The sequence below is a fragment of the Desmodus rotundus genome, chromosome 4 (assembly GCF_022682495.2).
Source record: "Desmodus rotundus isolate HL8 chromosome 4, HLdesRot8A.1, whole genome shotgun sequence".
Taxonomy (NCBI): domain Eukaryota; kingdom Metazoa; phylum Chordata; class Mammalia; order Chiroptera; family Phyllostomidae; genus Desmodus; species Desmodus rotundus.
The window spans coordinates 59728129-59751291 of record NC_071390.1 but is presented as its reverse complement, the minus strand read 5'-3'; the positions used below and the strand labels follow the sequence as shown (position 1 = coordinate 59751291).

Here is a 23163-nt window from a genome sequence, read left to right as displayed (position 1 = left end):
TAAACAAAATGGAGATAAGCAATCTATCAGGTGCAGAGTTCTAACACTGGTTATAAGGATGCTCAAGGAATTCAGTGAGGACCTCAACAGCATGAAAAAGATTCAGTCCGAAATGAAGTATTCACTAATTGAAACAAAGAACACTTTACAGGTAATCAACAGTAGAGTGGATGAAGCCAAGATTCAAATCAGTGATTTGGAACATAAGGAAACAAAAAACCACCAATCAGAACAAGAAGAAGAAAAGCGAATCCCACGAAATGAGGATAGTAAGGAGCCTCTGGGATAACTTCAATTGTTCCAACATTCACATCATAGTGGTGCCAGAAAGAGAAAAGAAAGAGCAAGAAATCAGAAATCTATTTGAGAAAAACAATAAAAGAAAACTTTCCCAATTTGGTGAAGGAAATAGATATGCAAGTCCAGGAATTGCAGAGAGTCCCAAACAAGATGGATGCAAAAAAGCCCACTGCAGACTGATCATAATTAAAATGCCAAAAGTTAAAGATAAAGAGAGAATCTTAAAAGCAGCAATAGAAAAGCAATTAGTTACCTACAGGTAAGTTCCTGTAATAATGTCAGCTGATTTCTCAAAAGGAATTTTGCAGGCTAGAAGGGACTAGCAAAAAATACTCAAAGTCATGGAAAGGAGGGACCTACAGCCAAGATTGCTCTACCCAGCAAAGCTATCATTTAGAATGGGAGGACAGATAAAGTGCTTCCCAGACAAGAAAAAACTAAAGGAGTTCATTATCACCAAACCATTATTATATGAAATGTTAAAGGGACTTATTTAAGAAAAATAAGATCAAAACTATAAACAATGAAATGGTAATAAGTACAGATCTATCAACAATTGACTCTAAAAGACAAATTAAGCAAACAAGAAGAGCAGACGGAGACAGAATCATGGATACAGAAAGCATTTTGATGGTTTGCAGATGGAGGAGCAATTGGGGGTATGTGTGAAGAGGTGAGGGGATTAAGAAGTACAAATTGGTAGTTACAGAATAGCTATGGGGATGCAAAGTACATTATAGGAAATACAGTAGCCAAAGAACTTATATGCATGACCCATGCACATGAACAAAGGTGTGGGGATTGCCTGAGGCAGCTGGTGTGCTTGGTGGAAGTGAGGAGCAAAGGGAGAAAATTAAGACAACTGTAGTAGCATAATCAATAAAATATAACTTAAAAAGATGTAAATATTAAAGAAAACCATAAACATATCCTCCACTTTTTCTCCCTCCAATCCATCCTTGGCACCATTTCCAATCATCTTTCTAAAACACAAATTTGATTATGTGATTTCACAAAATTAAGATTTATTCTGTGTATGCCTACATTTTGAGAAAAACTTTAAAATATGGCAGATGATGCCTTTATTCCTCTGGCCTTAATTCACTTTCCCTGGCCTCTTTCATCTTATACTCCACATTTGATTCACAGATAAAAACCCCCTGAGATTCAGAAAAATTAAATTATTTACTCAGTGTCACATACCTGGTAAATAGTGAAGACAACATTTGTTCCCAGATTTTTTTTTTTGCGCAGTATTTCTTTTTGCATAGTACTTTTCTCAAACCTATATTGAACTATCAATAATGAGTTCACAAGGATCTTTCCTGAGAAAATCTAGACAAGGCTGTTAAGAAACATGACATGTTTCAAAGCACTGCCTTCAAAATCTTGTGACAGATTAATCTGGTGATACATTAATCAATTGTCATACTCTCTTTTTCGCAGAATCAAAGTGAGAATTTTTACATTTTCATTTTACATATTTTAAGGCAGTGCTAGCTACAGCATTATTGTCCTCACCTGGAAGTGAATTTCTCAAACCACATGATGATTCAAATGCGGACTCTAAAAGAAACTTCTGGCACCATGTTGAGAAATATACTTGATTTAAAGAAAATAGACTAATTCTCACATTTCCCACACATGGATTAGAAATCTCCAAAAGCTTACAAGATATTCCCTTCTCTTCATTTATACAGAACTCAAATAGCCCTTTCTTTCCCATTCTTCATCTCTGCTCCTTACTGATCAGTCTGAATATTCTACTTTCTAGGGTTTCTCTGGTCCCTTTCCCCTTCTTCTCTCTCTGGCCTGTTATTTCCAAGCTGCTCTTCATAAATCTGAGGTTTCATGCTTCTATGACTTTGGCCAAAAAGTCACTTTGTGCCCTACCTTAAATTAAAACCTTCATACTACTTCTGTAAGGTAGAAGATCAGCTCCACCCAAATAGTTTTGTCTCATCCCCAGCACTTATTAACATTAGACCAATTCTTCAATCCCAGTACAGATCGTTCTTGCTTACATTGTAGTCCTAGGCAAGCCACTGAATTCTCTGTGGCTCATAAGATTCATGTGAGGATTATGTGAGATAATACATGAAGTTACTTAGAATAATGCCTGGCCCATTAAGGTCAATAAATGCTGATATTGGTTAGCTATTCTATTATGCTTTGTTTCTTTTAAGGAGGCACTTTCAACAACTGCAGAGAGAACAGAGATGGTAAAAACAAACAAACAAACAAACAAACAAAAACAGCTCTGAAGAATATACATGGGGAAAGTAAAGTTTCTTGAATAACTCGTGATGGGAAAACAACATAGTCAAATGCAAAAAATTTAAATAGAACCCCTATCTGACATCATACACAGAAATTAGCTCAAAATGGATTGAAAATATGAAACCACAAAATCCATAGGGAAAAAAATATGGTAAATTCCTAGACATTGGTCATTACACTGATTTTTTAAAATTTGATAGCAAAATCAAAGGTAACAAAAGAAAAAATAAATAAGTGGCACTTCATCAAACTGAAGTTTCTGAACAATAAAGAAAATCACCAAAAAAAAAATGAAAAGGCAACATTCTGAATGAGAAAAAGTACTTCCAAATCACATATTTAATCAGGATTTAATATCCAAAATATATAAGAAGCTCATAAAATTCAGCAGAAAATAAACAATCTGATTTAAAAAATAGGCAGAGGATCTGAATACACAGTTTTCCAATGATATACAGATAGTCAACAAGTACATGAAAAGATTCTCAAAATCACTAATCAGTAGAGAAATACAATTCAAAACAGCAATGAGATATCACTTCATAGCTGTTAATATGGCTATTATCAAAATGATAAGAAATAACAAGTGTTGGCAAGATGTGGAGAAAAAAGTACTAACATTTGTTGGCAGGAATATAAATTGCTGTATCCACTATGGAAACAGTATAAAGTTAATTCAAAAATTAAAAATAGAAGTACCGCCCTGATGGGGTAGCTAAGTTAGTGTCATCCTGTTATGCCAACATAGTGGGTCAAGCCCTGGTCTTGATGCAAGAAGCAGCCAATGAATGCATAAATAAGTGGAACAAGTCAATGTTCCTCCCCCTGACACATCTCTAAAATCAATAAATTAAAAAAAATAGTACCATGTGATCCAGCAATTACACTTCTGGTTATTTAACCAACGGAAAGTATAACTTGACAAAATATATGCACCCCATTGTTCACTGTAGCATTATTTACAAGACATGGAAATATCCTAACTGTTCATTAATGACGAATGAATAAAAACATGTGGTCTGTCCTGAAAATATAGTCTGTCCTGAAAAACTTCAGCCACTGTTAATATAATGAGAACAGTTTGAACATGCACAAAACACTCAGTCCAGCTCAGGTCATATATGATGAAAGAAACTGGGCTGCAATGACATTATCATTATAGTATTAAAAAGATAAGGATCTAATTTGGTGCATATGAGGTCTGTACAGAAAGAGTCCAGCAATTGATAATAATGAGAATGGTTTGCATGACATCACTGCAACCTGGCAGCCAAGAAGAGTGGACTGGAATGCATAACCGTGAAAAATGACAACTTCACTGTACTGTCACTGGGGGCAGTAGACGCCATTGAGTGAGCATGTGTACTGTGTGGCTGTCACATTCAAAATGATTGAATGAGAATAACAACCAATCTGCATCAAATTTTGTGTTAACCTTGAACATTCCTCCATGGAAACTATTTGGATGATTCAGAAGGCTGCAGCTATGGGCAACTGGTGACTGGCAGCTTTATCACAACAATGAGCCTGCTCAGGCATCACATCTCGTGCAGAGTTTTTCGATGAAACAGATCACCCAGGTGACCCAGCCCCAATGGCCCAGATTTGGCACCCTGCAACTTCTGGCTTTTCCCAAAACTTAAATCACCTTTGAAAAGGAAAGGATTTCAGACCATCAGTGAGCTTCAGGAAAATACGAAGGGGCAGCTGATGGCAAATGGGAGAACTGGGTGAGGTTCCAACATGGCTACTTTGAAGGGGACTGAGACAATATTGCCCTATGTACAATGTTTCATGTATCTTGTATCTTCTTCAATAAATGTCTCTATTTTTCATAGTACAAGGCTGGATACTTTCTGGACAGGCATCATAGGTAATGGGATACTATTCAGCCATAAAAATGAATACTTGCCGTTTGTAATAACATGTATGGAGTTTGAGAGTATTATGCTAAGTAAAATAATTCAGATAAAGATAAATTACCATGTAATCTCACTTAAATGTGGAATTTTAAAAAACCCTAATTCATGGATAAGAGAACACATTGACAGTTGGCAGCAGTGGTGGGTTGAGGTGGGAAACATAGGTGAAATCAGTCCAGAGGTACAAAGTTCCACTTATAAAATAAACAAGTAATGGAGATGTAATGTAAGTTGCTAATGTAAGATGTATTGAAAGTTGCTAATAGATTTTTAAAGTTTTCATCAGAAGAAGAAAATTGTAATTATGTGAGGATATTAACTATACTTATTTTGAGAATCATTTTTCAATATTTCCAAATATCAAATCATTATGTTGTAATATACTGTTATATGTCTATTATATCTCAACTAAAAGAAAAAAGAAAAACTCTAGCTCTTCATCAGTGAGGCCTGAGCCTGCCTTGGGCATGCCGCTTAATTTCTTTGCCTCAGTGTCTCCTTTGGTAATGAGGCATCCCAATACCCTCATCAGAGGGATTGATGCTGTGGGGTTCACATGGACAAAAGAGTACAAACCACATGTTTCTGAGCCTATCATAGAGGAACTGAATGTTCCACATACTAAGTAACTCTCAAAATTACCAAGCCTCCAAATATTGCCCTTCTCTAAACTCCTAAAGAACTAATGTCCTTTACTCATCATGACATATTTCCCTGTGTTTCAGTTATGGTAGTTGTACGTTCCAATACCAGTAAGCCCTACCAGAGCATTCACCATATTTTATATTTCTTCTGATCTCCCCCTTCCCTCCAACAAATAGCAAAGTGTTAGGAACATAAATGCCTAAGAACCATGCTGAATCATATTTGAACATCACTAATACATGCTATTAAAGTTAATATGGTTTATTTGATATCAAAACCAAGAACAAAATCGTCTTTATCTTATCCTTTTGAGGGACATAGGGAATTAAAAATATCTTAGTATATTTTATATAAACATAGACAACATTAAAAATGTAATTGCATGTAGTATAACTAAGAATATCAGAGATAATTGGTAAGACATTGTTCAAAAGATCTATAATCACATTTACTGTCAATAAAAAAAAACTTCTCTAAAAAACATCCAAAATCTGACCTTGCACAGGAAATAAAAGTAACTTACAAATTTAAATTTCTGAAAGTTGTTTACTGAAACATTTTGACTAGCATTAATACTTAAATTCTCTGAATTTATATTAAAATTTCATATACAGGTGAACAAACAGAATAAAACTTGCCAAGACTTGCTCTCTATTTTCCCATTGGCTATATTTGGGTAACCTCTGACCCCATGGTGAAAAAAAATGTTGAGGACCACCAATATCAGGAAGGTGCTCACATCACTCCACTTTGAAGTGCAGATTGGAAGTTTCCTATCTCCTTTGTTTAAGCACAATTTTCTCTGTGTGAGGTGGGCTAGTTGAGAATACTTCTGTCAAAGTGTTATACATTCAGCACAGATAACACAAGCTGAGTCTCCAACAGAACAAGCCCACTACCTGCTCTTTGGAAGCCAAGTTCCGTTTTGAAATCCTAAGAAGGGTATTAGGACACAAGAAAGACATGGGTCACAGGAGGGTTTATGATCTGAAACTTGAGAGGTTTCTCTTCATCAGGGAGGTCCCAGCTCTTCCAGCAGAGTCACATCCACCCAGGGCCCTGAGTCCTGAGCTGGTCCAGAGTACCTCCTGGGGTCTGTGATGTCAAAGCAGAGTCCAGGGTGAGCCTGGGATACATGTCTCTGAATACCCCAGACAGTGTGGAGCAGGGGGCACTGGCCCGCAAAGTATGTGCTTCAATAAATGGCCAACTGCATGTTACACCTTGGGAAAAGGTGGCACCAAGAAGAAAGTTTTCACTAATCCAGCCTCTTCTTGGAAATTTCCCCACTTAGGGAAAGCATTTGGGGGGCATATCTCTGCAGACCAGAGCACCAGGAGTATAGGAATTGATCTGTGGAGTAATGTACTGTTTTATGAGTTAGCTCCACAAAAGGCAGGTACTATGTAAACTAAATCAATGTTTATAAATACTGTGCCCTTTATATGAACAGAAGGTATCAACAATCTGGACCAAATAACTCACATTTTTAAAACCATATCATAATTTCCAGAGCTTTCTCACAAAGATGTCTTTATTAATTTCTCTCATTACGCCTGGAAGAGGGAGAGAGGGGGCTTTTAAAGCTACTTGGCCAGTGGTTGGGTGGGAGGAGATCAAGTTACACATACCAAGAGGGTTGAGTCACACACTGTCCTCTGGATTGTGTGGAGTCTGGACTGGAGCTGCCCAGCGACAATGCCAGGAATTGGGTCGCTAGGCCCCTGGACCTTCTGCCTCGCTGCTTTCCAGGGTCAGTGCATCTTGCTCCTTCCTGCCCAGTGGCTCCTCCCTTTTGTTCCCCGCCCTCTTTTCACTACAGACATGCTGTCTCCCCTACCCCGGTCCCATCATAGATCCAGACAGTGATAAGTGGTGGCAGCTGTGGTGACCCTGTACCCAAATGCCAGGAGTAGGTGGGCGTGGAAGCCCCCAGGCTGGGCCCAAGGGGCAGCCCAGTGCTCCTTGACAGCAGTAGCAGAGGCCCAGCAGGAACACCTCAGCACAGCCTTCAGCTCACAACTCAAAGTCATCTCCAAACCCTTCGTGCCCAACACCCACAAGGCCAAGTCCCCACATTCCTGCTGTCCTTGGGCTGGCCCAGCCACCCCACTCCCAGTTGGTGCTTCCACCAACAACCAAGTAGCTCGCAGGAGGGAGGGAGGCCCTTCAGCATCTGTGGAAGCTTGTCAAGAACAATCATTGTTGCATGAAGGTCAAATTCAGCCGTCAGCATGGAATTTTCAGAACCTGTTGTAAAAAATGGAGAAACAAATGTCCCCAGAAGAATCATAGGCACACAAAGAAGAAATAAGTGAAGCAGAGCAGGGGAGTGGTTCCCTGGGTGATAGAAGGCCCCCAGAAGAAAATGCCCAAGAAATGATGGAGAAGGAAGAGGAACCACTAAAACCATCTGTGTGTGCACCACCAGGTGCTCCTAAAAAAAAACATGTAAATATGATATTTATTGGACATGCAGATGCTGGCAAGTCAACCAATTACAGGACAAGTAATGCATCTGACTGGAATGGTTGACAAAAGGACACAAGAAATATGGAAGAGAAGCTAAAGAGAAAAACAGAAACTTGGTACTTGTATTGGGGCTTAGACACAAATCAGGAAGAACTAGATAAGGGTAAAACAGTAGAAGGGGGTCAAGACTATTTTAAACAGAGAAGCAGCATTTCACAGTGCTAGACGCCCCTGGCCACAAGAGTTTTGTCCCAAATATGATGGTGGTGATTCTCAAGATGACTTGGCTGTACTGGTAATCTCTGCCAGGAAAGGGGAGTTTGAACCTGGATTTGAAAAAGGACGACAGACAAGAGAACATGCAATGTTGGCAACCATAGCTGGTATAAAACACTTAATTGTGCTTATTTAATGAGATGGATGATCCAACAGTGAATTGGAGCAAAGAGAGATGTGAAGATGAAAAGAGTTGGCTTCAATCCCAAAACAAGGGACAATCCCTTCAATCCCAATCCCATTCACTTTATGCCCTGCTCAGGACTGACTGGAGCAAACCTTAAAAAGCAATCAGACTTCTGTCCTTGGTATATTGGAATAAATTACTATTGCTTCCATATCTGGGTAAGTTTTCAAACTTCAGTGGATCAGTTGATGGCCCAACCAGGCTGTGGATAAAAACAGGATATGGGCATTGTGGTTCTGAGAAAGAGGAATCAGGATCTATGTATTTGTAAAGTCCAGCAGCTTGTGATGATGCTAAACAAGCACAGGTGGAAGTTCTTGGAATCCTTTCTGTGATATAGGAACTGATTCTGTAGCCTCAGGTGAAAACTTTAAAATCAGACTAAAAAGAATTGAAGAAGAAAAGGTTCTTCCAGGATCCTTTGTGATCCTAATAATATTTGCCATTCTGAATTAATATTTGATGCCCAGATAGTGATTACAGAGCACAAATCTGTCATCTATCCAGGTTATAATGTAGTGCTCCACAGTCATACCTGTATTGAAGAAGTCGAAATAACAGCCTTAATTTGCTTGGCAGACAAAAATTCAGGAGAAATAAGTAAGACTCAACCCTGTTTTGTAAAACAAGATCAACTGTGCTTTGCTTGCTTAAGGACAGCAGGAACCATCTGCCTTGGGCCTTTAAAGACTTCCCTCAGATGGGTTGATTTACCTTAAGAGATGAAGGTAAGACCACTGCAACTGGGAAAGTTTTGAAACTGGTGCCAGGGTTAAGACTAAGCACTGTCTTGATGACCCCACACAATATTGTGAGGAAGTAGACTGCCAATGCCTACTTCACACTGCCTTCTCTTATTTTCTGCCTATTGACAAACCTGTCCCCACATTTTTCCAAAGACAAAATTTGCAGCAAAGTCCACATTACATAGGTTTTCTCATATTGAGAGCTCTGCTATGCCACGGTTGAATTTTTCCAAACATTTTTTTCTTCCCCTCTCAAACTGCTTCCTTGGACACATTAGGTGATAGCTTTGTAAGTGATATGTACATAATTGCCTACAATAACTAAAACCTACAAAATTTAATTATTTTTTCCATTTTTCCCTTAGGCATACATAGTCTTTCCCCCCCCAGGAAGATCATTCTGAGTATACAAGTGTGTGTGCATGTTACAAAGACAACTATTTTAATAAAATATTCAATTTGAAAAATAAACTTGGATGGCATAGTAGTTATGAGCATACATTTTAATTAGAAATTCAAAATTATTGGGTTTTAATATTCCTTGTCTCCCATATCTCCTATTTATGACCTTAGGCAATGTCATAAGTAGGAGATATAGGGATATTGTCATAGCCAATTGCCCTAAGACTCTGTGTCCTCACCTGTAAAATTGAGTAAATTCATTTTTTCTCATAATATCACTTGATAGTTAAATATGTATAATAATGTATGGGAAACCCTCACCATGTGCCTGAAAGAATCTTAAGAAATGATCTCCCAGTTAATGATTCATAGAGGTCCTGTGGTATTGGCAGAGTCACCCTACATCTCAGAGCTCTTAAGGCTGAGCTCCTGTTGTCTCCACTTCTCCATGACAGAGAAAAAACAAACAAGCATAATTTCTCCTTCTCTTTGTTGATTAATGAAAATAGTCCAGAATGAGTGCAGCTCACACCAGTGGTAGTGTGACTGTATCAAAATGGAGATTCTTCCTGTACTTCTAATGTTTTGTATCTCGGGACCTCCTTATTAAATGGGTTGTCATTGGTCCTCCAGCAAGTAAATGTACAAAAGAGGTCTAGATGAAGCTGAAAAGTCTGACCCAGTGCTGTGATTACACCACTAGATCAATGCACGTTATTGTCCCCTTTATAAGGGGACAAGATGGAGTTTCCCCTTTCTAAATTCCCCTGATAAGTTCTATAAGGAGTATGCATTTTCTTATGAACTACTATATAATGTCCAACCTAGAGCATGCTTCCCTCAGTGTAACAAGAAGTGCCTACAATTTATGTAAAGTGCCATCATACCTGCCAAGACTTGAGTTAAGAAGGGCTTTGGTGGAAGATGCACCAAATGAAGAAATATTAGAATAAGACCCTAAATCTCTCTGCATGGAGAGCTTTACAGAGCACTGGGCCTCTATTCACACTAAATACATGTGTTTCGTCAAATGCTTGACTTCCTGAGTTCCCCCAAACCCTAAGACCCCTGCCTCTGATTTAGAGAAGAAATGAAAAGACAACAGAACCTAGTTTTCTATCTCAGTGGCCAGATACAAAGCAAGCGCACCTTGGGTGATCAAGAACCACAGCTTGTGCTGGCTTGTCATTCTGAGTTTTCTTATGTTTTTAAAAGCCATACATCTCACTGTACACCTCAGAAATTTCTATATTACTTTGCCCCATAAGACTAAATAGATGCTAACATTTTATTACTCCCTTCTCCTCAAGTATCACTGGTGAATAAAGGCAAATGAGTAATATGTTTTTTTAAAGATTTTATTTATTTATATTTTTAGACAGGGGGAATGGAGGGAGAAAGAAAGGGAGAGAAATATCAATGTATGGTTGCCTCTCACACACCCCTTACTGGGGACCTGGCCTGCAACCTAGGCATGTGCCCTGATTGGGAATTGAACCAGCAACCCTTTGGTTTGCAGGCCGGTGCTCAATCCATTGAGCCACACCAGCCAGGACAGTAATATGGTTTTTAAAGGAAACACATATTTGATACATCTGGGAGTGGTAGCACATCTTAATGTAACTGCAGTTAAATTTTATTTTTTCATTTTATTTCTGGTTTTGCCTTTATTTTATTTTACTCCCATTACCTTTTATCCTCCTAATACACTCTTCCACCTCTACCTCTACCCACCCCCTTCCCTCCTGCAATCACCACACTGTTCTTTAAATTTTAAAATCAACTTTATACTTGAAACTGGAAAAGGAAAATGCAGGTTGCAGCATTTCATTTTGTGAGGCTGACAAAACAGAGCTTTCTACATAGGTTCTGTTTTTTTAGAACACAAGGTCTAAGCAAACATATGCCTCGCACTGAAAACTGGTTGAAAGGCTGTATTAAAATAAGCAGCCCAAACTTGCCAAAATACCCACAGCCAATATTGCCTTGGAATATTCTTGATGATGTTAATGTGTCCAATGAAATTATTTTTTAAATTACTAAATCTTTTTGTGTCTTTTTAAATTTTGTTTTTCATGGCTACAGAAAGAAAAATGGAAATCAAAATAAAGAGATGACCAGAGATGGAGCCAGAGCAAGGATGATGGGAGAACTGAGCTGCGGGTCTGTGGATGAGGCAGATACATAAGCACCTATTACCCTGAGTGGCTTTGTACCAACTGCCATGGCCCTCCCCTTAGGGAGACTCGGTCTTCCTAATTAACCAGGGAAAAATTCAAAGTGATATATGAAGTATCTTCCAAATAGGGTATTCAATAGATATTTGTTTCCCTCAATATTTTATGTTTTTGTATTAATATGCTTATCTAACATTTATAACAAATAACTTTTCATTGGATACCCTTTTTGGAACAACTTTGTTTACAATACAACACCTATCCTCTTTTTGGAGTACTTTGCCTGCTCAGTGTTCCACCTCTGTCTGTACAACTCATACTTGTCATCTAAGTCAAGATCCTGATCTCCCAAACTATATCTAAGCACCATTGCTCTCTGGTCTCCAAAGTGTTCTGACAGCATGTTACATGTGTGCTTCACACAGCCATGGGATTATAAGGAAATGACCATCTGTCATTGTTAATTCAGAAGCCTCATGAAGGCAGGGACACTGTTAGTCATATTCATCATGGAATCCCCTAGAACCGGCATGGTGTATGGCCAATGATGGATAATCAGTAAATACCTGTTGGATAAAATAAAGAATTACAGAATAAAAATAATGAGTAAATAAGAGAGCACTCACAATTGAGAGAGAAGACAGAGTCAGTTAAATATTTATTTTACAATTCATTGGGAAAACCCTTAGAATGCAATAGTTTTTAAGGTTCCAATTATTAGTGTCAATTGTCCTTCAAGATGACAACAGGTGAAGATAGTTTGGCATAAGGGCTGGCACTATTTTATGAATGGGTCCATGAGGTTACTACTTCTATTACATATTGCATTAAAAAATTCTACCAGGGCATAACACTACAAAAATTTAAAAGGACAAGGATTAAAAACAAAAAACAAAATATATTTATTCACCTACTGTCCACCTAGAAAATCCAACAAAATCAACAAATAAATCATTATCATTATTAAGACTGTTCAGCAAGTTTGCCAAACAAAAAGTCAATGTCTAAAAACCAATTACATGTCTTTATGTGAGCAACAAATTATTAATAAATCTTATTTTAAAGAGTTACATTTGTAATAGCACAAATAATAACATTAAGTCTAATAAATATGTATGCCTTTATAATAAAAATTTAATTTTATTCAATGTCTTAAAAGAAAACAAATGAGAAATATATCATGTTCATATACCTAAAATCCCTAAAGACAACACATTAACTTATAAAATCAAAAACATTTCAATCAAAATCCTATCAGTGTTTTTATAAAATGTAGCAACTGCATGCTAAAATATATATGGATGAGTTATGGGTCAATATCTGTCAAAACAATTTTGAAGTAAAAGGGGTGACTTAGCTTAACTAGTATCAGGTGTTACCACGAAGCTACATAGATAGTTGAATGGATAGACAAAGCAAAGTAACAGAATAAATATATTTAAAATGGACTGATGTACCTATGAGAACACCAAATACGATAAGCTACAAATTTAGACTATAATAAGCTATGAAAGATAGACTATTCAATTAATGTTGCAAGAATAACTGGCTATCCATATGGGGAAATGAAAAACCTTAGATCTCTACGTCTCTCCAGAAAATAAAGTAACAAAAAACAAACAAACAAAATCATCTGATTGGATTAATAACTTAAATCAGATAAACAAATATCTAAATTTCTGGAGTATGACATAAGGAATATATTGATGGCATCAAGATAGACACAACAAAGGAAAAACAAAAGAGAAAAAATAAACATATCAGAACACATTAATACTGAAAGCTTTTACAAGATAAAACTGGGCATAAGGAAAGTAAAAAACAAAAACAAAAAAACCTTACTGCTTGGAAAAAGATGTTTGCACTCCATACAATCAAAACGGGAATATTGTACAATGTAAAAAAAGGAACATATACAAATTGATTTCTAAGAAAAAAAGACAAACCAAAAAATGGGCAAATTACATGAATAGACAATTGTAAGAAGAAACTTAAATAGCCTATAAACCTATAACAGTGGTCAATCAGTAATAATCTTACCATAATCATCTACCATAACATGCTTATTAGATTGTGAAAAATCAATATATCTGATTGTAGTTGTGCGGAAACAGGATCAAATGCATGACAGGAGGATAACCTGAAGATCTATTTAATATTACATAGCTGACCACAGACACAACTTGCAACCCAGCAATTTGATCTTTAGGTTTGTGCCCTGGACGAACTCTTGCATATTTTCATAAGGTGACATTCATAAGGATGTTCAGTACATTGAAGCATAATTCACACACATATACATTCCTTTTCATTCACTTATGATTTATTTTGAAGTCATATTTTATTCACCAGCATAAAGGGAAAAATGGACTCAATTAGATGTAGAAAAACAGAAAGCAACTTTACTGACCATACTGAGATCACTCATTTAATGTGTTTGTATGAGGTAACCAAAGTAACAACAGATTATTACTTTATTAAGATATTCCCTAGTGCTTGTTTTGAGAAATGTCATAGCTCATTAAGATGATTTTAAAAAACCAGCTATTGCCCTTGCTGGTGTGGCTCAGTGGATTGAGTGCTAGCCTGAGAACCAAACGGTTGCCAGTTCGATTCCCAGTCAAGGCACATGCTTGGGTTACGGGGCCAGGTCCCCAGTAGGGGCCACATGAGAGGCAACCACACATTGATGTTTCTCTCCCTCTCTTTCTTCCTCCCTTCCCCTCTCTCTAAAATAAAGAAATAAGTAAATAAACAAAATCTTAAAAATTTTTTTAAATCAGCTATCTTTATTCCCTCCCATGCACTAGTCAAGTTTTATCATGTTTCATTAAGAAGCTAAAACTTTCAGATGTTCTTTGGGCTGCAAGATTTCATAGGCTACATAAAAATGATAATTTTTAAATGTTATTATATGTCATCTTTGAACTTTCTGAAGTTTCTGAATGTTTAATTTTATTTTATAAAATGTCAGAATATGTATTTGCAGAGAAGTGCTGCTTTTGGTCCTCATAGACCAGCAAATAGTCATATCTACCACTGTAGGCAGAGCATGCTCAAAAGGCCTGTTACCTAGCCTTTGTCACAGCAAAAGTACTGGTACTAGAATTTACAGAACTTTATTTTACATTTGCTAGCTATTTTAATCCCTGACCTTGGGTAAGTCATTTCTTATTTCTACATTGCAGTTTTCTCATCTGTGACAAGTATTTGTGACCCTAACCCTCCATACCTCAGAGGGTAGAAACAGTAAAAAAAACACTAAATGAGATACTAGACATGGTATTAGCCTGCTACAACTGCCATAGCAAAATACCACACACTATCCTGGGGGGGGAAAAAAAAAAAAAAACACCACAGACTGGAGTGCTTGCACAATAAAAATGTATCTTCTCACAATTCTGGAGACTAGAAATCCAAGATCAAGTTCATCTTCAGAGGACTCTCTCCTTGCCTTACAGGTGATTGTCTTCTCTCTGTATCTTCACATGGTCCTCCCTCTGTGTGTGTCTGTGTCCAAACTTTTTTTAAATTTTTTATTGTTGTTCAAGTACACTTGTCTCCATTTTCCCCGTATTACTCCCCCCACCCCAGCCACACACACCCACTTCCCACCCTTGATCCTACCCCCCCTTTGCTTTTTATTTCTTTTTTTTAAATATATTTATTGATTATGCTATTACAGTTGTCCCATTCCCCCCCCACTCCACTCCTTCTTGCCCACCCCCTCCCTCCCACATTCCCCCCCTATAGTTCATGTCCATGGGTCATACTTATAAGTTCTTTGGCTTCTACATTTCCTACACTATTCTTACCCTCCCCCTGTCTATTTTCCACCTATCATTTATGCTATTTATTCTCTGTACCTTTACCCCCTCTCCCTCACCCACCCCCCTGTTGATAACCCTCCATGTGAGCTCCATTTCTGTGGTTCTGTTCCTGTTCTAGTTGTTTGCTTAGTTTGATTTTGTTTTTGTTTTAGGTGTGCTTGTTAATAACTGTGAGTTCGCTGTCATTCTTACTGTTCATATTTTTTATCTTCTTTTTCTTAGATAAGTCCCTTTAACATTTCATGTAATAAGGGCTTGGTGATAATGAACTCCTTTAACTTGACCTTATCTGAGAAGCACTTTATCTGCCCTTCTATTCTAAATGAAAGCTTTACTGGATAGAGCAATCTTGGATATAGGTCCTTGCCTTTCATGACCTGGAATACTTCTTGCCAGCACCTTCTTGCCTGTAAGGTCTCTTTGGAGAAATCAGCTGACAGTCTTATGGGAACCCCTTTGTAGGTAACTGTGTCCTTTTCTCTTGCTGCTTCTAAGATTCTCTCCTTCTGTGTAATCTTGGCTAATGTAATTATGATGTGCCTTGGTGTGTTCCTCCTCAGGTCCAGCTTCTTTGGGACTCTCTGAGCTCCCTGGACTTCCTGGAAGTCTATTTCCTTTGCGAGATTAGGGAAGTTCTCCTTCATTATTTGTTCAAATAAGTTTTCAATTGTTTGTTCTTCCTCTCCTTCTGGCACCCCTATAATTCGGATGTTGGAACGTTTCAAGATGTCCTGGAGGTTCCTAAGCCTCTCCTCGTTTTTTTGAATTCTTGTTTCTTCATTCTTTTCTGGTTGGATGTTTCTTTCTTCCTTCTGGGCCACACCCTTGATTTGAGTCCCAGTTTCCTTCGCCTCACTATTGGTTCCCTGTACATTTTCCTTTGTCTCTCTTAGCATAGACTTCATTTTTTCATCTAGTTTTCGACCAAATTCAACCAATTCTGTGAGCTTCCTGATTACCAGTGTTTTGAACTGTGCATCTGATAGGTTGGCTATCTGTTCGCTGCTTAGTTGAATTATTTCTGGAGCTTTGAAGTGTTCTGTCATTTGGGCCACTTTTTTTTTTGTCTTGGTGCTTCTGTTACTTAAAGTGGCGGAGCCTTAGGTGTTCCCCAGGGCAGGGTAAAGCTGGTTGCTGCGCTGTGACGCTGTACGTGGGGGAGGAGCCGAGAGGGAGCAATGGCACCTGCTCCACTCTCCACCAGATTTCAGTCTTTCACTCTGCTACCCATAATCAAATTGGGCCCCTCTGGTGCTGGTTCCCGAGTGGGTGGGCTTGTGCATGCCCTAGGCCCCTGTGGGTCTCTCCAAGACCTCTCCTGTGAGGCTGGGAGTCTCTCCTGCTGTCGCCCCAACCCCCACGGGCGTTTTCAATCAGAGGTTTGAGGCTTTATTTCGCCGCGCTGGAGCCCTGGGTTATGTGGTCTGCTTTGTTCCCTGCCATTCGTCCTGGTTTATCTGTGCATGAATGTGGGGCTACTGGGTGCTACCCGCCGCTCTGCCTGCCCCGTTCTCTGCACTCTGAGTCCGGCCCTCTAGGTTTATCTGTGTGCAAATGTAGGGCCGCAGGGTCTGCTAGTGGTCAGACTGTGTTCCCCGTTTGTCCAACACTCAGCCAGTCTTGGTCCTGCCACAGCAACTCGAGTCCTCTCCACCCCGGCTGCCAGTCTCCGCTCCTCCTACCAGTCTGGATGAATGTTTATTTTTAATCTCCTTGGTGTCGGACTTCCTTGCCGTTTGATTTTCTGTCAGTTCTCGTTGTGCAAGGAGGCACAGTGTGTCTACCTACGCCGCCATCTTGGTTCTCTCCCACCCCTTTGCTTTTGTCATGTGTCCTTTATAGATTTCCTGAAAACCCTTCCCACTACCCCTCGCACTATCCCCTCCCACCTCCCCTATGGTTATTGTTAAGTTTGTTCTTAATTTCAATGTTTCTAGTTATATTTTGCTTGCTTGTTTGTTTTGTTGATTATGTTCCACTTAAAGGTGAGATCATATGGTATTTTTCTTTCACCACCTGGCTTATTTCACTTAGGATAATACTCTCCAGATCCATCCATGCTGTCGTAAAGGGTAGGAACTCCTTCTTTCTGCTGCATAGTATTCCAGTGTATAAATGTACCATGAGTTTTTGATCCGTTCACTTACTGATGGGTACTTAGTTTGCTTCCAGCATTTGGCTATTGTAAATTGTGCTGCTCTGAACATTGGGGTGCATAGAGTCTTTTGAATTGGTGGTTCAGGGTCTTAGGTTATAATCCCAGCAGTGGAATTGCTCGGTCAAAAGGCAGTTCCATTTTTAGATTTCTGAGCAAATTTCATACTGTTTTCAGCAGTGGCTGTAGCAGTCTGCATTCCCACCAATAGTGCACTAGGGTTCCCATTTAAATCTGTAAGTCATACTGGATAAGGGCCCATCCCAGTTACATAATTTTAACTTTATTACCTCGAGAAATTTCATTTCCAAATTCAATCACATTCTGAAGTACTGGGGGTTACAGCACCTCAATATATGAATCCTGGGGGAAACGATTAAGTCCATAACACAGTGCCTATGACAAATCATTATTGTTGACAAAGAAGATAGTTATTTAAACCCTATAATTCATACCTGCAAAATTATGGGACTTGTTTATTGATGCTCAGGGTTAATGATAACTACTGGTAGAAGTCACATGATAAGTGGATGAGAAAAGGTTAAAAAGTTGAGTGAAGAGTTCCCCATTCCTGCTCAATACTTCACTCTATTGGGTCTCCCCTTTTTCTGTACCATTGGTCTCTTTCTCTGTACTAGATTATCCATGTTACCATGCAAATATTTCCTGGTGTGGTGGCTTCTAAGCTTTTTACACTGTGATCCACATTAGGAAAAATATTTTATTTTATAATCAAACATTTATGTGTGTAAATATGTAACTATTAATAAATATTTCATTATATATTCCATAAATTAAAATTCTTTTACCATATATGATGTATACTTTATGTCGTGTTTTAATCTAGCTAATTTTTTAAATAATTGCAACTCAAAATTATTTTAAAACCAGTGATGGTTCACAAACTTCAGTTTATAAATGCTGCACTAGTGTATCATTTTGTTTAATGCAAAACAACTTCTTTCACTCCATTATCCTCCACCAATCACCCAACTTCCGTGCCATCCCTCTCAGCCAAATTTCTTTTCAAAAGAGATGTCAACAATTACTCCCTACACTTTTTTACTTCCCAGCAAGCAATCCAGGACACTCCAACCTGGCTTCTGCCCTAACCACTCCACTAAAGTTTCTCCTGAATGGTCACCATAACCCCATGTTGTCTAATCCAAGGAGCATATTTCAATCATCTTTCTCAATCTCACAATAGCCTTCCATGTAATTGGCCCTTCTGTCATTCTTGAAATACACTCATCTCTTTCTTGGCTGTGAAATGGCACAGTCTCATGATTTTCCTGCAACCATGCCATGCAAGTCTAAGTTCCATTTTCCTGCCTTGCCTTCCTCTACATTAGCATACCTGAGGATCATCTGGGCCCAATCCTGGAACCCATTTTTTTCCTAATCTATGCTCTATCTTAGATGCTGTCAAAACTAGGTTAAACATCACTTATTGTCTATAGAGTCTCCAACTTTCATCTCCTACAGAATTCTTTAGGATCAAGGCTCATATACTCAGTGCCTAGTTGGCAAATCCATTTATGTATCTTACATCAGACTCCAACATATTTCCCAACTCGTGATTTTACTCACAAACCTACTCATCTTACAGTGTTCCTGACTAAATACAAGAACACCTACCCAGATACTCTTGCCAGAAATCAGGAAGTCTTCACCTTTGTCTCTCTCCTCTGCACATGCAATTCACCAGCATGACCTATTTCTTCTTTCTTCAAATTATATCTCAAATTTCTTTCTGCGACTATTATGATTCCTTCTTAACCAAGCACCATTTCATTTGCCCACATATACCACAACCCTCACCACACACTCATTATTTTCCACAAAGCAATCAAAATCATCCTTTAAAATATAATTAGATAACACCATGGCTTTTCTTCTCTCCAAAGCATACATTTACAAAGTCTGGCATTACTAAACACTCAACATTTTTCTTTAAAGAATAAACAAATAATGCATTTACTGTGCAGTTCTGGGAGTGACAAGGCAGGGAAAAGAACTTTGGAACTGTTTTTTTGCACATGTATCTAGTAGAAAGGAGTGAAAAAGGAGCTGAGAATTTTATGAAAGAGCCATTTCTGAAATGTTTCAATGTGATTCAGTGAAGCCAAAATCATATATTTTTTCAAATTATTTAGAGCATAAAAGCATCAGAATCGTCAGGTTTGTGTGTACAGGGGACCCCTTGACAATTTAATGTAATATTAGGATCAAAGTTGCCATGCATGTCCATCTCCATGTTTCTGGGGCCACAATGGTAAAATCTGCAAGATTTTTACTAACAGTTGTATAATAGCATGGGTTACCAATTACTCACTAATAACACTAAAAAATTTGACATTTAAGATTATTATAACTACTAATTCAAAAAAGATATTTAGGTTCATAAATAAGCAACATACTCCAAAAAGTTTTCAATCCACTTAACCCCTGTCCTCTACTGCCTAACCCTGATGGTGGAGAACTTTGATAACTAACTACAAGACTATCCAAAATGATCCCACACCTAATATGTAAGGTGAAATTAAGTCTATTCTCCAAAATGTACAAAACAGGATTTAAAATGGCATGGTGACCATGTGGTTCCCTAGAGACCTTGGGATACATATTGTTCTAATTGAATTGCTAGATAAAGATACAAGGGTATCAGATTATTATGTTGTATATATAAAATTAATATAATGTCATATTCAATTTTATTTCTAAAAAAACAAAATAAAGGGAACAGATAGAGTGTCAGAATTCTGTATTGTTGACAACAGTATAGAATGAAGCCTTCATACAGAACAAGATAGTCATCATCTTGCTTAGGGACACCTGTAAGGACAGCAAGGTTATGATGGACACCAAATTTAAGATGTCACTGGCCTCTCTGGGGGCGGTGGGAGGAAAGATGTGTTCAAGTGTTGGGAACCGCCCTGCCTGGTTTCAGAGGCTGTAACCCCTCATGGTTAAGGCTGAGTCAGAGTTGGGACCATAAGCCACTAAGGAGACAAAGCTTGTCTCCCTGGCAGAAGTGCCACTTCTGCCCACTTCACCCTGCTTGGCCCTGAGCTTGGCCAGTTAGCCAATTACGGGTAAGAATCCTCAAGGGAGGATCAACCTAAGACAGGTTCTGGTCACAGAAGAGGCCCGCAGGGAAGGACTCGGGGGGCTGTGGAAAAAGGGGGTGATGAACCCTCGCCCCTTGGCTTTGAAATAGCCTGAGTCCTCATTCTGTCTGCAAGAAGTCTCCTAATCTCTTGGATGCCTTACTTCCCTTGCCTGACTTAAGCCTGAAGCAATAACAGAGGGCAGTGCAGTCCTGTGCTGGGAGGGGCAGATTCCCTGGGGAATCAGGCCTAATAAAAATACATACATTCCTGTGAAACCTACTTAATTTGTACCCTCAGTTTAAGAGATAAGGGTCCAGACCTGAGATGAGTCTGGCGCCTAAAGTTTTATGGCCCTCTAACTAATTGGCTGTAACTCAGAATAAACCCTCAAAGTTCTCTGTAAATCTTGTATTGTTTAACCCTTACTGACTGACAATGATTGATGAGCTTTATCTGTATTCCTATGCGAATGAACCTAATAAAAGCCCCTGGAGAGAGAGGCTCGGGGCCCTTCTCCCCTTGAGAGAAACGGCCACCTTTCCTCCCCAAGCAGATCATGTCTTGGTAGTCTTTTTCTTCGTCTGTGGCGGAAGGGGGGGGGGGAGGGGGGAGTGCTGCGTTAAAAGCCCCCCGACATTCAAGTTCACTTATTTGGAATCTACTGGAAATAGAACTTGATCCAGGTTTTCTGACTTTAAGAATGAGGTTCATTCCACCATTTTGTACTGGATGGCCCTGATAACATTTAATCAGTTTGGAAACTTGTCAGTGTGAAGAAGTAGGAAAAAACTCAAGACCTGTATTTGAATTCAACCTTTAATATTTCATAAAGAGAAGTTCTTCATTCTCTAAATTTTAGATTCTAATTATAAAATTAGGGTACTAAAACTATGTGCAGCATAATTATGGGGAAAGTGTCTAGCACATGCTCAGAACATCAGAGGACTCCATTCCCATTGGTTTTACTGAGAAAACAGTCAAGGCCTCTGGTCTGGATTTGAAGTGAGAGAGAAAGGAATGTATGATGAGTGCAGTTTGCTCTTGATCAAAGGTAGGATGCCATGGTAGTCACTCATACCAATTCATATACTATTTGCATTATATACAACTATATAGATGGTAATAACATATAGCAATATTCATACTGACATTCACCCCTAGATATTTCTAAACACTGGGTAGGATTTCCACATAATCCAATAATGACCCTTCTTCTCTCCCAACCTGAGAGAAATACAAAGGGTTTAAGAGTTGGACAGTAGTGTGTTATATGACTACTCTGACATTTTAGTATGTGACATTTTACGGAGGAAACACTGGCATCAAAATGTGCAAACCAAAGGCAGCAAAGATATAAGTAGTTGAATAGTGTGGACCCTCAGGCTCATAAGAAAGGTTGCTGACTTCTTAGCTCCAATGATAGTCACAGGCAACTGAGTGGCTCACGTTTGAAATACAGGTTTAAATTCTCCCCAATGTCTCTTAAGGGTCTGGAGTGATGAAGAGCCATACTGTCGGCACGGGATATGTTTTTTTTTATTACTGGAAACATTACAAATAAGAACAATTACTTAAGTTGCTTTATTTGTAGCATCATTTCAACTAGTGCTGTGCTGAGTCAGGTGATGGGACATTCTTCCTGCCATCAGGATTCCATGTCATGATTTTTTTTCTCACTCTACAATTATCTTAACTCTCAACCTGGGTTTTGCTGGCTGTAACCACTTTCCAAATGTTCCATATCTGACCTGCTATGCATAATTATGTATTTTAAGCATTGAATACCTTGGATACTTAGCAGAGGTATTAGAAATATCTGGAAACATAACCTCACCATGTTGCCTATGTGAACCACAGTGGCACAGTCAAGAAATAAAGTCTTTTCCACTCTGACTGAGGGTGTATAGGAGGATGTATCTTCAAAAGACACACTCAAATGGTATGACTCAAAGGTGCAGAAAGCCCCAAAGTCTGATGAGACAGAAATGCAATTCACATATTTCCATAAAAGAACCATAAGCTAGAAGTATGCACATTCTACCTAGCTGAAAATAGCACATGATTACTAGAAAAAAACTACAGAGGCACTGAATTGTAATTGTCCTCTGTCTTTAAATAAATACTTATATTTGTATGCCACATTTAATTCTACCTAGAATTCTACCTAGCTGAAAAGAGCACATGCTTACTAGAAAAAACTACCCAGGCACCGAATTGTAATTGTCCTCTGTCTTTAAATAAGTACTTATATTTGTATGTCACATTTAAGTTTTCCAGTCTCCACGGGTGTGGAGTGTGGGTGTATACAAAGGTAGCGGGATTCATTAAGGTTGAATAAGATAGGAATTGAAAGGTGAGACAAATATCGAAATGGGACAGGAAGGCTCTGTACACCCAAAGACAAGGCAATTTGGCTTTTTGGAGACACTTGAGCTGTTCCAGGCCTGAGGTAATGAGGTCCCTGAAGTAATAGTTTATCCACACATTCAAGGACAAAAATGTATATGGCAACTGTAGGCATAATTTGGAGGTTGATGTGAAGTCTTTTTAGTCACAATTTTCCTTTTTTTATATAATAATGACTGCTTTCTCCTATTAAAGGTAAGTGATTCATTGAGAGGAAATTATAGGTTGGAAGTATTGAAAGATGAATGAGTA

The 23163-nt window shown here is 38.5% G+C and overlaps 1 protein-coding gene and 1 pseudogene across 5 annotated transcripts in view; one reads left to right on the top strand and one right to left on the bottom strand.

Moving 5' to 3' along the window:
- NRG3 (neuregulin 3) overlaps window positions 1-23163 on the bottom strand; it is a 1217216-nt gene that overhangs the window by 1043771 nt on the left and 150282 nt on the right. The gene's annotated exons all lie outside the window — the stretch shown is intronic.
- LOC139440867 (eukaryotic peptide chain release factor GTP-binding subunit ERF3A pseudogene) lies at window positions 59-8905 on the top strand (annotated as a pseudogene).